Here is a 13,718-nt window from a genome sequence, read left to right on the forward strand (position 1 = left end):
CTCATAGCTCTGAAACACCTTTAAACCACTTTTTCAAAGGACAATGATTCCTGTGTCACACATCTGTGAAAGTCTTCCTGGCATATTTTTATTTACCCAGGCTGGGTTGAGACTGCTGAAGTGATGCTTTGGATTTCAGTACCTACTGAAATCCCCTGAACAAATGATGCCATTAATTATGGGGTATGGCTTTGATGAATGATGCATAAGGGACAACATTTCATTTTGTCTAAGGGGAGGTAAGTGGGATGGGGAGCTTCTGAGTGTTCAGTGATGCAGGAGAGGTCCTGGCTGTTGCCTGATCAAGGGGAAGTTGCTTCCTCTGTGTAAAGTGCTGTAAACCCAGTGTCAAGTCGGTGTGGCATCTGGGTTATGTCACCTTCTGGTGGGACAAACTCTTCCTATGTCAGATTTTCACAAACAGAAACCAATTCAGCACTTTACCTAAAAAGCTTGGAGAACTACTCTAAGAATTATAATTTAGTCCTAAATGGCTTCAGATCTGCCTGCCTGACGGACTGCCCCATCCCCAGGCCCTTTTAACACCGGAGTAATGAGTTAGGGATTCAGGTTCTTATTCAGATACATGAGATGGGGTATGGTCATGGGATATTCTCAAGGAGCACACTGGGATCTTACCACTGTTTCTTTCCCCACATCCTTTTGAAACTGCCCCAAATTGGTGAACAGGAGTGTAATGAAAGTCATTTATATGCCAAGGTTGTAAGAGAGGCTTATTCCTTGCGTGATGTTAAAGGCTCTTTCACAGCTTTGATGTAGCAGCTAGCCAAGTTAATTTCTGTGTGTGTGTCATTATGTTTTGGTGCTGGGAGGTCATGTTTATGCTAAAAAGTTGAATGAATTTTTGGGACACCTGAAGCTTTTGTTCTGTACAGACAACCCTACTTGTCATTTAAACCTAGTTCATCAGAGCTATCTGAGAACATCCGTACCTGGCTTTCACAAAGGGTCTTCTGGACAGGGTTAGAAGCACTAGAAAACTACTTTTGGGGGGGACAAGAGGATTGCTCTCAGTAGTAGGACTGCTGGGTAGTAAGTATGTGAAATAAGTATGTTTGTGAGTCACACCAGCTGGTGTGACTGGTGGAAAACAAGACCACTGAAAAGAGATGGAAGAAGGAAAATAAGGAGAAGAAAGTGGTATTGAAAGTAAGGATATTGTGAGGAGAGTATTCACTCCTGTTGAAGCACCCAAAATGACAAGAAACTAGTCGAAGTGCATGACACTGAGCTGTAATCCAAGAGGAGTCTTAGCAAAGACAGAAGGTGGGATTTCTTTTAACTGAGTTTAGGCGTTTACATTGCAGTTGCTTACATGATCTAGTCATCCATATTCCTGTTTAATGATTCACTTCAGGATAATGTGAATCAGGCCTTAGAAATCTCTATTTCTTATTATCGACCCTAAAGGTTTCCCACTGATACTGGCTCAGGTGGAGGAATCTATACAGCGTTCATCTTCCTTCATCAGAACTGCACCCAGTGTGTCAGGGAAAGAAAACAGGTGTCAGGATTAGAGGGAGGGTGACTTCACTGCAGTAACAGGGCAGAAGCTCTCATAAGGAGGCTTTGGAGTCACAAGGACCAAAAGAACCCTTCAGGTAATAAGTTGAAAACAAATACAAGGAAATAATTTGTGACATTAGTGGCTACATAAATTGGGGAAGTCATTGCCAAGTTACACGATGGCCAAAGGCATAAATACATCCAGAACACATTCAGATGTGTAAATGGAGGGTGGCTCCATTGATGGCTGCACTAGTCACCTGTTGTAGGCTGCCTTTAAGCATTATTAAAACAATGGCCAGGTAGAACAGGGAAAGGTCAGTTCATGTGGACCTTGTTTGTTTTGTGTTTTTTTTTTTGTTGTTTTTTTTTTTTTTTCTAAGTGTCTGCTCCTGCCTACTGGTATATATCAGGTACTGAGCTAGGTTGATTTTTGGTCTGACCCTATACAGCATTTCTTATTCTTGTTCTAAGTGCTTCTTGCATCCTCCTGCCCTTATGACTCCACTGGAAGGTTTCACTGTTTTTTGTCAGTCTAGTGTGTATGCCTGCTTTTGTGTCCAGCCTGTCAACATATATCAACATGTAGGACGTGACTGCAATGGGACCAGGTGTGAGTAGTCAGACACCATTTCTACATACAATTAAGATTAAGGGGCTGTTACCCTTGTACCTTGTTTTTTGCAGGACATGCAATGGCTCCAGCCATCCAGTCTTGCTCTCTTAGGGCTCCTCATACTCAAAGGGTCTTTTCCTTCCAAAAATGCTATACAAGTTCAGAAACGTGTTTTCCAAATAGCCTGCAAAGGTGAGAATTAAAGACAAGCGTGAGCCCTCTTTCAACTCAGACTGTCATCTGGGCATGCCCATGTTGTATGGCAGGACAAACTGTTGAGACATCTGGATGGCTTCATGTGAGTCTGTGGGTTTTGAATCATTTTGCTTGGGAAATCCCACAGTACTCTGCTTCTTTCACTGACAGGCAGCTCATGCCTCCGCATGACAAAACAGAGACAGACCCTTTGCAAAGCATAACAGAGGAGGATGTTCTGTTTGCAGTCCAAAATTGTTCTCACAGTAATATCATCCAACTACTTTAGCCCTCCAGATGGAGCAGGATATGTGTCTAGCAGAGATATGAAGTAGAAATATCCAAAAGGCTTTTATTTTTTTTTTTTTTATATTTCTGGATGAAACCTGTTCCCATCCTCCTTGGTCTTACATGTCTTTAACTCGAGCAATCCAGTTTCCACGTGGTGTTTAAGATCACCACTCGTGAGTCTTCCCAGCTGAGGATCTATCTGATACCCTTCAACTACAAGACTCCTGACGTGCATCAACACACACCTGTAGTATCGGACTCAGCAGAGCATTTAAACATATTCCTGGCTGAAACTAGGCCTGAGAGTGGGTGAAACTTGGCACTGAGGGGGGAACAAGAAGTGAATGCCCCATGAAAAACATTTAAAATGTAGGCAGGGTATGAACTTGGAGCCAATGTTTACTGCATTTTAATGCGGTTATAGGGCAGTCGTCTGACCTCCTCACCTAATTTGCAAATAATCTTGTCAGGACAAATTAGCCCATGCTGAGCCTGTGCTGTTGAGACTAGATGGTTATCAGGACCTGTGCTAGCTAATTTTAAGGTAGCTCTGATGTCTCTACTGTACAGTGGAGTGACAGTGGCAGTGACTGCAGCACAGGGGTGTGCTTTTGTATTAAACACAACATATGCACAAAAACACTTGTCTACAGAAACCTGGAATTAATGGTCTTCCTATCTGGTTTCTTTCAGGCCATTTCTGTTTCAGGGCTGAGCGTTGAAAATAGAGATTTGAAGTACATTGAAACTGCAGCTCTGAACTCTGTGAAGTGCTTAATTCATCTTAATAGAGGTGTTCACTCTAAACCCAAAAAGCTCTTAGTTGAGATTTAGCCTGTGGTTTGATATTACAAATTGCTTGGTGGTAACATTGGTTTAAGATGTTGTCTCCTGGCCTCTTGTTCGTACTGCTATGCTGGCAAAACTACTCATGTGGTTGGGAACCAGATGGGAGGAGCAAGCCAACCTCACAAAAAATAAAATAAAATAAAATAAAATAAAATAAAATAAAATAAAATAAAATAAAATAAAATAAAATAAAATAAAATAAAATAAAATAAAATAAAATAAAATAAAATAAAATAAAAGGTTGTTGTGTTTGTTTGTTTGTTTAAAGCAGGAAAATTTCCTCAGTCTGGTTCAGAGCCTGGTCACACAGTTTTTTTGGCAGAAATGAGTGGAAAGAGCACTTTGGCATAGAGGGGAAATGAGCAACAGAGGGTGAAAGGTGAGCAGTAATTACAGATTCTGGTAATGCGACTGTGCACTTTAAAATATCAGATCATGATCTGGAAGTGATCTCAGCATGTAAAAAATGCTCAAATACCTCTAAAATTGTTGGTCTTAATCTTCACTTTTAGGTGTCTTGGCAGATACTTCCAATCTGTGTCCTTATCTCACAGTGTCCAGCCATCTTCAAAGACTTTTCCAGCTTCTTGTGTTTTGCAAGTTCAAAATCTTGCAGCATCCTGGTACTGAAAATGTGGGAATTAACAAAATAATTGGAGCTGAATGACAGTGTAAGTATTGATTGTCACTTCAAGGAATGTATCTTTCATTTCCATAATGAGTTTGTTGAGAAAGATCCCATTTTAATACAAATGAAAGCCAAATTTCATGGTGACTTTGTCAAATCTAGAAGATCTTGTCATTTAAATTCAGTTTGCCACGGAACATAAAGATCACTTGCTGTATACCACATCAAACCATCTAAATACAGAGGTACACTGAAGAATATGGTGAGGTACCTGAAAAAAAAATCTATAAAAAGAACAAACTTTCAAGGCACTAGAAAGTGGAAAACTAATCTCATTGAAAGTTTGCTGACACATTCCCAGGAATGGAGTTGTTTGATAAATAAATCAAAAAAAAAATAATAATCCAGAACACAGTGGAATGCCCAAATGATTTCGTTAAAGAAACCATTGCTTTGTTTAATAAATCCCATGGCTTTGATGAAATTTCCGTTTGCAAATCTGAGTTTCATTTGACAGGAGAAAATCTGTATCTCCACAGTCTGTGAAAAAATGTCTTGCCTGCCTTCTTCCTTCTGTCTGTCTCCGCATCAACAGAACAAAATTCAAATAGTTTCCAAAGAGCATCTGGCATATATGCTGAAAACAAAACTTAACATTTCTTCAGCTGTATACACATGTATATCCCAATATTATAACGCTCTAAACAGCTCAAAATCTCAAATATGTCCACTGATTCATATATCTGATTAATGAAACTGCGTGGTCCTGAGGTGTGAAGTTTTTGCCCCTGAGTTCACCAGGAAGTTCGTTGTGTTTCCGACCTGGCCTGTGCTCCTGCCCACAGCCTTCTGCCTCATGTGGTGAGCTGGGAACCCCTTCTCCCTCTCCATCACTTCCCTGCATCACCCTACACGGCGAAAGAGAGGGAGAGAGGAATTTCTGCTTTGATTTCTTTGCAGAGCCATGCAGACAGAAGCAGCTCAAGGGAATCCTGCACAGCAGAGGTTAATGTGACCCACATATAATTGTGTGAAAAGATGCCACTCTGCGCCTTTGTCAAAGAGGCTTCTTGTTACAGCCCAAGCTATCTAGTCCCTAGCCCCTTCAGCAAAGCGCAGTTTTCTTGCATTAAATCACCACTGCCCTCTTGCCAGCTGCTTAGAGTTTGCACATTATACAGAGGAGATGTATAATATATATTTATATATTTTTAAAATGTGACAGATTGTCTTGGAACATATGTGGTATTGCCTTGAAATGAACTACGTGCATGTGATGGCCAAGCCAGCAGACCTAGCGTATGTGTGTGCGCGTGTGCCTGTGTGCGTGTGGTTTGTGTTTTTTTCCTTCTGTTGGAAATCTGAGAGGCTGGGACACTTGAGCTTTTCATGTTGCTTCTCTCTGAAATATTCATGACGAGTTGACGACCTTGATTCTTTGATACCTGCCATTTATTTATGTGCCACTGACGATAACTGCTGCTAAGTACATATGTCAGTGACATGGTTGAGTGAGTTGGATGATAAGGAGAAGGAGGGCATCCGATGGATGTGTGTGCTGGAATAAGATTACTTTATAAACTCTGAGGGCATTTTAGGAGGCTGCCATGCCATCTTATTCACCCCCTTTTGTTTTTCTGACTAAAGCCCATTTTCTTTGCTTCTTCTCCAGCGTTTTCCTCTAACCGGGAAGCCTGCTAGCTCATGGCTGCTTTTCTTATAGGTGATCACTGGCTAATTAATCAAGTGAACTGCTAATAAATTAGTCAATTACTCTTACATTTTAAAAAGAGAGAGAGATGCAAGTCTGGGGAGACCCAAGGAATTCCTCTCAAGTGAGAAAAAGATTGAAATGGACTCCAGGGAGCTGGTTAGCTGGTCACAAGCATCTTGGAAGTCTGTAAAGGCAAGGAAGGATGAGGGAAGAGCAAAGGAAGGTAAAGAGAAGCTTAGGTGAGCAGGTAAGCATCAGTATCCACAGATCCTGATACAGATGTGAAATGTAAGCAGGTAAATGTCATTGCTTTTGAGTAATTTCCATTTGGAAGGATTGGACATAAAGTTTTGAGGGTGGAGGGAAATCTATTAACAAAAATGGTTATGAAAGTGATAAAATAATGAAAAATACAGGGAAAAAGGTCCTGAGTGAAAATAAATGCAGTCCAACGTGAACCAGTCACCACTGTGGTTGGCAAAGCCTAGTTCAAGCCAGGCTTTGGCTGGGAAGCGGACCAGTGATGGACGCAGCTGGTCCCCGGCTTCTGGATGCTGAAGAAAGTACTCTGATGGACAGATATATATTGACAGGTTTTCTTGCACCCGAGATATGAAGTGAGGGAGGCCAGGGCAAGGGAGACAATGCAACAGAACCTCTCCTGTGGGGTCTCTTCTCACTGTATTTCATATATATAAAAAAAAAAAAAACCCTCAAGCTCCATCTCTTTTTGGACTTCCATTTTTTCCCTTTCTGAAGTAAAAATAAGCACACATTTATATTGCAGTTTACGTTCTCCTGAACATAATTTTCTTTACTGTAAGAAAAAAAAAAATGGGGAGAGGAAAGAAAACACCAGGGTAGAATTGAAATGCAAAAAGCACGAAAGGCTTCTACAGATGCATCTTGAATTTGCAGCCATTCTAGAGAGACAGGAGATAAGGTGGCTTAGGGAATGCAGCTGAGTCCGGAGAGGCATTTATTTAAGATTGATATCGAACCTTGGAATTGTGAGTGGGAGGTGTTTTTTTTTTGATGAAGGAACAGGATGTTGCCAGGAGGGAGGGAGGCTGGCTAGGATGATTTATTATAAGAGGTCAGTAGCAGGAAGTCACTGGAGATACGCGATGGTCTAAAACGCAGGCCAAGGAACCCGGGTGAGGACACTGCTTTCTGCTCTGAGATTCGGGCTCCTCAAAATAGAGCCAACAAAGTGACTGGGTGGTCTAATTTAGGGTCATCTTTGGTGGTCCCGCATACTACATGTGTTTTGGTCAGCTCCCTTGTCTGCATGTCTCCGTGCACAATGACCCATCCTGCTCTTGGGTCTGTTGCACAGGCGTGTACCGTTAAAAAACAAAACAAAACAGAAACACTGCATTTGGAAGAGAATTTCAGGCCCGTCTTAGGGCAAGAAGTCATTTGGTGCTTATACAGATAATTGTGCACATGGCAGCTACTGAGAGCATGAAGTAGTCGTATTTATCATGGGGCTCCCTCCCCCGCAATAAGAAAATTCCCTGCGAAACAGAAATGGAAAGACTGGCGAGAGAAGAGGAGTGACGGCCGGGAGTGACCTTTCGGGCCATAAACAGAATTTGGAAGTTGAGCTGGATGTAAAGCTTTAACTAGTTGTCAGTCTGAAATCTGCAACTCCACATCAATGTAATGGCCCGCTGAGCTCAAGCAGAACCACTGCAGAAGTCTGTGCTTTTTGATAGTGATGAGCTAAATAAATTACTGAATATTAGGCACATTATCTGTCTAACCTACCTCTGAGTGTCACTTAAGTGTCTTTTCCTGTCCTCTCGTCTGACCCAGTCAGACCTGGAGTCCTCTTGTGTTGGGAGCAGTTGTCCTTCCTGAGAAGAGAGACAGTGTACCTGAGAAACCTCAATTCAAGTGGGCAGGAGTGTAGGAGAAAGGATTTTCCCTCCCTGGGAAATGAAGCGTGGCTTGGAAAGCAGCTGGTGAGCAGTGCTTTGGAGCAAATGGGAGGATGCCCTTTGAATTCAGAGGTCCTTAAATGACTTGCCAAAGGTCATACAGCGAAGTTGGTACAGGGCTAAGTTCACGTCCTCTTTATAGGGGTGAATATCAACCCAATTCTACAATATTCATGTTCAACTCCCAATTATTGCAAACCCAGCTGTGTTGTGGGTTTTTCAGTGCATTCAAAGCGTGCTGCTGTGCTTTTTCTTTCTACAGCTATTCTGGTTGTCCCTGCTGATAATAGCAGAGATTGGATCTACACAAGGGGTAACATCTGAGCATTTAGTGCTGGCCTTTTATCTAACGTCCTCCAGCCTGTGGTCCTGTTGTCCCTGCGCAGCTTGGTATGTGGTGATGTTCACTCTCCTGCTTACACTCAGTGAATGATTTATCATGTGTTATCAGTAGGACTCTGTACAGTGTCCAGGGACAATGTTTTCTTCCATCTGGTTCCAAGCTGGTGGAACACCCTTCCATATGGTTTTCACATGTGGTTCTCCTAGTACCTCCCTTCTATTTTTTCCCTGTGGATTCATCATTGCGCAGTTTGTATAACAACTACACTTTGTTTCACTTTATAAATTAATCACATACATGAATTAAAACTTCATCAACTGTGGATATTTTTTAAATGACAGAGGAAACCCTCCAGCTGGGTGAATCTATCTTCTAGAAGAAATATCCTGTACCACACCATACTGGAAATGAACTGCTGCAGTGTTTCACAGCACTCTTCAGTCAGATGTTAGGCTGCGGCTTGCTCTGGAGCAATCATATCTAATAATATGTGTGAAAGTCTTTTATTTCTGCTCTGTCATTATGAAGGTGCTATTTGCAGGTTCATTGCATGAGCAGGACAGAGACCAAAAAAGATTTTTTAATGTAAATTGTCATAAGACACAGTGATTTACAAAGACCTGATACTGGGCACTCCAACAGACAAAGAGCTCTGTATCCCCAGCCTTTGAGTTATCCAACCTGCAAAAGGGCTCCTCTGTTAGAATCAGTTGCTGCTGGGTTTACTGGGCTTTGCAGATAACTTTTCTCTGTGGTCTTTGTTGATTTTATGTTAGACCTGGTAACACGCTTTTATCTTATCTGGCTTTTTCTCTTCTTTGCTCTCCGCGTTGTTTGCTATTCCAGAATAAATATGCAGACAGCCTGCCCCTGGAGGCCAGTGCACTGTGTTCCTCCCAGAGAGCATGCAAATATTTGCACCAAACCAGGCTCTGAGCCACGAGACGTGAGCAGCCACACAAGGAGGTGCAGCAGAGGGCAGGGGTGGGAAGCCAGAGGGTGTGAAACCAGCACACGGCAGCTGGGGCAGTTGGCGTGGAGCACTTAGCAAGGGACTGCCTGGTCTTCAGAGCAAAGATGGGGCACCAGGGAAAAGAGGATGTGTCTTTGGGGGTGTATGCGTAAATGTGCATGCCTGTGTGAGTTTGTGGTAAGGGCTGTATATGTGCTGTGGTGGGTGTCCTCTGGTGAATGCACGTGGGCAGCAGGTTCTCAAGAACAGCAGCAGGGATGGTACTCCAAGCCAAGTGGTATTTTCTGGCGTTATCCATCTTGCTTCCAGGCTCCTGTGTTTCAAAACAGCACATGGCATGTGTGCATGCTTCTCTGTTTCTGTGGGTTTGAAACGGGCATGGTGGTGTACAGGGTGTGTGTACTACCCGTGTGACACGTGCTGAGCTGAGGCGCTTTGTCTCGAGTTTTCTGCCCTTACAGACACACCTTAGATCTGTTGAGAGGTCAGACCTTTTCTCTTCACAGAAGGCCAAGCCATGATGGAGCCAGAAAAAGCTCAAAAAGTCTTTAGGCCTTTCTATGCCATTTAGTCTCTCATTGGAAAGAACAAGTCTTTCCTCAAGTTTGCAAGAGGGAACCCCTTTCCCAGTGCCCGTGGTGTGGTCATGGCACCTGAAAATCCTGCTTCTGGAATGACTGACATCTCAGAGATGCTTCTCCTTGCAGAGTTATTTGGAATGTCACCCCTATTTTACATCCCATCCCTAAGCAGAGGATCTGAAGTAGATTGCAGTGATGATGACTGTCCAGAGAGAAATAAGCCACCACTGCAGCTAGTGCAGCCATCACACCCAGGCAGTTAAGCAGCAGTATCCTAAACTCTTGCTTTCTCCTCGCTAGCACAGGCATTTTTACAGCTCCCTGGTGGTTCCCAAAAAATCTCCAGAAGGCATTATGGTTGCCTTTCCCTTAGATCTGTTCCTTGATTTGCTTCACTGGAGAATGAGGGAGGGTGAGGAAGGGGTGAAGGCGTTTTTGTACAATTGTGGCACTCATTTGTGGCAGTGTCACCCTTTCCTATCTGTGGTGACAGGCCAGAGGAGAAGCATGAGGGTGCAAAGCATTACCCAAGACGTGTGGTATTTCGCCCTTGAAGGTCACCTCCCCGCTGCCTCCCTGTATGGCCTCCCATCTCTCTCTCACCTCACTGAGCTTCTTTGATTTGGAACCACTGCTGGCTTGGCTGAGAGGGCTTCTTTTTTTTTGTTGGTTTTGGGGGGTTTGTTGTTTGCTCACTGTTGCCTTTTTCCAGTTTGAAGTTTGCCGCCTCGTGGCCTCCAGGCTGGTGACCCTGGTGCGAGCTGTCGGGCCTTGCGCTGCACACCGCCTTATCAGCGGGGAGGCTCTTTCGTTTCCAGCTGGGACTTTTGGTCTGGATTGGATCCATCATGCCACCAGGTCTGATTGATGGCCTTATTGACAATCGGGTTGACCCTTGTTCGGCAGGCTGACATGCTCTGTATTTCACGGGCCGGCATTTGATGCGTATCAAAGAGGTGGTCAGGTCATCAGAACAGCCAATTAAAACGATAAAGAGGGAGGAGTGGAAGATGAGGTTTTAACTCTTTCCAGCCCATCGTAAACATCTTTATGAAGCACAGATATTGTCTTCTGTCAAAAAGGGTGGTTGGGGTGGTTGGGAGGGAGGCAAAAGCAAAGGTCCACTTATATAACATTTATCTATGGGAACTCTTTAAAAATTGAATAAGCAGGGGTCAGGAAACAATTAGCTGTCTATGCAGTTGTCAGTTATTTAGAGTCAGGAATGAGACTGGATCAATTTGATACCCTTCCATTCTGCCTTTTTTTTTTTTTTTTTTTTTTTTTTCTTGAACAGCATATTATAAAGGAGACCATAAAATTCAGCATAGGTTTGTCAGTATGTAATAATACATGTCAAACTCAAACACTGCCTAAAAGACAAGGATTTTGTACCATTGCTGTTGTTACTCGGAGAGGAGAAAGGGACTCCCACTACAGATGCTGTAGCTGACAGCCAGCAGAAGTTAATAAATTCAGGAGCTATTTAGCAACAGCTTCTGAATAATGGTATCAGAAGAACATGCTCTTCACACGAGGAGCCTAATGAGGGAAAAGTGCTAGAGCCAGGGATTAAGGGTACCATTGGGATCACGGGTAATAAAAGCTCTATAATCTGTCAATGGCTGATGTTTGTACCAGTGCAGGGTCGGTCACAGTTGCTTCAGTGTTAGTTTGGGGGCTGTCTTTTAAGATAATTCATTCTTTCCTAAAATGCTAGCAAAAATGCACTAGATCCTGGACTTTTTTGCCTCCTGAGCTTTAATCCATACTTACACTCAAGTTTCTAGGTACCAGTTTTAATGGAAATGCTAGCAAAACAAAGCTTGAATCAGTTTTAAGTGTAGAAAGGTTACTGTGCGGAACAGTCCAGCACATCCAGATTCAGTTCCTGGTTTAGGCAGAGAATTTCAGGATCGCATCATGTGTGCTATAGTTGAGTTTCCAGTTTATAAATGGAGGGACAACTTCCTTGTTTTCCCAAGAAAGGTGAAATTTATGAAATGTGATAATGCTAAGAATTTAGTTGATATCTGAACATGGAAAGGAAAAATTGCCCTCCTATCCCCTGAAAAAAAAGAAAAGAAAAAAAAAAAACACAAAAAAAACATGCCATACCTGTAGTGCTGCATGCACTCCTCAAAGGTCTTCCTTCACCTGCTTGTACTTGTTCAGTTTTTGCTTTAATATCATAATCTAACTAATGTGAAGGCATTGAATCCATTTTCTTACTGTTGGGTAAATGATGGTTAAGTGTCAGGAGATTTATTTAATTGTCTCGCTATTAAAAAAAAAGGTAGGTCTGCTGAGTGAAAGCTTTTATGCTTTTAAATGAGGTATTGTTGTGATTGGAGTTTAAACAGCAATGATTTCCTCAAAAATGCATTGGCAATAATCACTGGCTTGTTTGATTGTCCACATAACTGTACCACCCACACTGCCAAGAAACTCATCTGAACCACCAATGATAATAATAGCTATTTTTTTCCATTAAGCATGCTGCAGATACAATATTCAGGGACAGGAACATCTTCATTAGGCAGTACGGAAAGTGAACACATTGTTCACAAATCAGCCTCAGGAATAATGGACTAGAGAGACTTCAGAGGTGAGGGATGGAGGCTGTGGGGGCGGGAAAGGGTCTCAGAGCTTCATGAACCACATACAGAGAGGATTTTAGTGGGATACGGGCAATTGATTCCCTTAAGTGTCTTTGAAGAGGCCGGTCTAGGGGTAAAGAAACTCCAGGTGACTCATTTTAGTATCTCACAGTCTGGCCACAGTGTCTCAATCATTGTTTTACTCTTTTATATTTCTTTAATTAAAAAAAAAAAAAAAAGCCACGAATACAGAGCTAATTCATCTGGCTTAATCAGAAACAACGTGAGGATGACAGCTTTCTGAGGTGAGCTGGTGACCCAGAGGTGAGAAACCCATTGCTTGTACCTGGGTACTGCAGAGCATCCTAGACGTCTGTGAAATGCAAACAAGCCAAATTAATTCTTTCTGAAAATTTTCCATGGGAAATCCATTTCCCTGCTAGCTCCTGTCCCAGCAATCCGTCCTGTGCCCAGAGCACAGCTCAGGGCTGAGCCTTGCCATTTGCTGCATGGGGGGCAGAGGGCCTGGCCTCCACTAAGCACACGGGTGCAGGTGTTGTCTGTCTGTCCTGCTTCATGTCCTTCCTCTCCTAATTTCACATTAACTAATGGATTTTGGCACCAAGACCTACAGGTGTCATCCCCTTGTAGGATTAAGGCTGACACTTGCCCTGAGACTCAAGCAGGAATATCAGTTTCCCCTTTCTCTTTGCCACCTCCTGCCTGGGAAACCACAGGCAGGGCCAGCAAGGAGATCCAGTTTGTCTCTCTGTCAACACACCACACCAGCAAGAGAGAGGCTGTGTGTATCACTCTGATGTTCCTTTTCTTCTCCTCTTTGCCCTCATCAGCCCTAAGTGCCATTTAGCAGCGTTAGCTGGCTACTCCTCTCTGTTGGACACCGATTACTCCCTGTTGGAGAGCTGTCAGTGAGGGGAAAGCCATACATCGCAGCGGGAAGTGATCTCACCCAGCAGGGGGGCACCTCTTCCCAGCCAAAACAGCGTGGCTTTGACAGGCTTGATGTATTTATTATCTTCTTGGTGCAGAAACGCTGCCACAGCAGGCAGCGGCGTTGGGGGCAGCATGCTACTGGTGACTTAGAAGGGAAAGCAAGGAGAACAACATGCCAAGAAGCTGTCCGGAGGCAGCTGATGGCAGGGTGCAGGAAGGGGTAAGGAGAGCATGAAGGAAAGGAAAAGACTATTGAAAAGAAAAAAAAAAAAGAAAACAATTCATTGTACTCGTGTTTAACTCATCTCCATAACTCCAGGGAGTCGAGAGGGCAGAGGAGAAGCAAAAACAAACAGCAAGTGAAAGAAGAGCGAGGTTACAGCCCAGCTGAGTGGGATATCCCAGCCAGGTGGAGCCGGCTGAGTGAAGCTTCAGAAAGCTGCCACCTTTGTGAGGAACCTGTGTGCTCCTCATCCTCATGGACGCGGCTCCCTTTGGGTT

The 13,718-nt window shown here is 43.3% G+C and overlaps 1 long non-coding RNA gene across 2 annotated transcripts in view; it reads left to right on the top strand.

Moving 5' to 3' along the window:
* Positions 1-13,718, top strand: part of LOC137841408 (uncharacterized) — a 210,727-nt gene that overhangs the window by 64,750 nt on the left and 132,259 nt on the right. Inside the window, exons 17-19 of one of the 2 annotated variants that reach the window (XR_011088605.1) lie at positions 3,750-3,857; positions 3,991-4,149; positions 10,376-13,553. This is a non-coding gene — a long non-coding RNA (uncharacterized lncRNA). Of the gene's footprint in view, positions 1-3,749; positions 3,858-3,990; positions 4,150-10,375; positions 13,554-13,718 lie in introns of those variants that run through there. The other variant, XR_011088606.1, reaches the window with a different exon arrangement.

This window comes from Anas acuta, chromosome 17, assembly GCF_963932015.1.
Source record: "Anas acuta chromosome 17, bAnaAcu1.1, whole genome shotgun sequence".
NCBI lineage: Eukaryota > Metazoa > Chordata > Aves > Anseriformes > Anatidae > Anas > Anas acuta.